A 1,446-nucleotide genomic window follows, 5' to 3' on the forward strand; every position below is an offset into this window, starting at 1 on the left:
TTGACTTGCTTTGTCAGTGGTAACATCTGAGAGTCAAAAAGTTTTTAAGGAGAGCTCCTGACTGATCAGGGTAGACTTCCAGATCATTAAATATCTCCAGGTTGCAAGGGGCCAAGATAGTTTTCCTTAGGAGAAAGTTTTCGAATTAAAGGAGAACCACCTTTTCTGGACTTATCATAGAAATTATCCATCTCATCTATGACTCTTTAGAACATGCCAGTCCACTCATATATCACATTTCTTTAAGTCTACTAAAAATACTTCAGCCTTAAGTGCTAGCAATGCCCTCAGCCAGAAGTTCTGAAAGTGTAGTCTTGGGGTCCACAAAGCACATTCAGGAGTTTGAAAAGTCAAAATTACTTTCATATTAATTCTCAGAGTTATTTACCTTTTTTCACTTCTTCTATAAGTGTACAATGGACTTTTCCAGATGCCTCACGATACATGATGATGTCATCACTCTGATGACTAATGATGATGGATATGCATCCTTGTGTTCTCTAATGTTGTGGTTTTAGAGAATAAATATGTGTATTTCCAGAGCTTAACTCAAGTTTACCTCACTACTTCTATGTGTTCTTATTGGCTATACCTGCTATAATCTCTGCAGCCACATTATTGTCACAGTCATAATTCCAAAAGCTTCCCTGTAACTACATAAAAACACAAGAAATAATAAGTACACTCTATTGTACTAATGACTTACACTTACATTTTTGAACAGATCATTGGCTTAGAAGGGGAGATTAGAAGACTTGTTCTCTCAACCTACAGCTGAACATCTGCATCTAAAGATGCTGAAAAAGATGAAGCTGACATTTCAGAGAGTTTTCTGACTCCTGGAGAAGAAGAATCTACATCAAAGACAGGGGAGAAAACTGTAATATGAAGAAAATTATGAGTAAAAAGTGATACTGTGCCAAAAAGTATCTTTTTCTCAGCTCTATAGATATTAATAATTGACCTTATCTTGTCTCATACAACAGAGCATATTGGAATAATATCATGGTGTCAGTTAAAATGAGGTGTCAGTTCGAAACCAAGCAGTTGTAGTTTTTAAAAAAATGAATATTTTAAACGAACGAATGATGAGCTTTTTAGGCCAAAACTTTTCTTAGTGGCTTTTCACACTAAACTGAAGAAAGACCTTGAAGCATCAATCTTATGCAAGTTTCATGTATTATGTTGGCTAGAGAAGGACATTCAAAAGTGCAAAAGTTTGTAGAGTTGACATTGCTGAAGGTCTACTGAATGAAAAGTCAGTAAAAGAAATAACAGTACTGCCAGTTTCCAATGACACAGTAACTTGTCTAATTAAAGATGCAATTGCCAATCTGAAAGCTGAGTTCATATCTCAGCTGCAGAACTAATCGTCAGCTATTGTGTACTATCATTCACCCACGGGAAATTTTCCAAAAAGGAAAAAATAAGCCAATTCACTTAAGA

This window comes from Tamandua tetradactyla, chromosome 19 (genome assembly GCF_023851605.1).
Source record: "Tamandua tetradactyla isolate mTamTet1 chromosome 19, mTamTet1.pri, whole genome shotgun sequence".
Taxonomy (NCBI): Eukaryota; Metazoa; Chordata; class Mammalia; order Pilosa; family Myrmecophagidae; genus Tamandua; species Tamandua tetradactyla.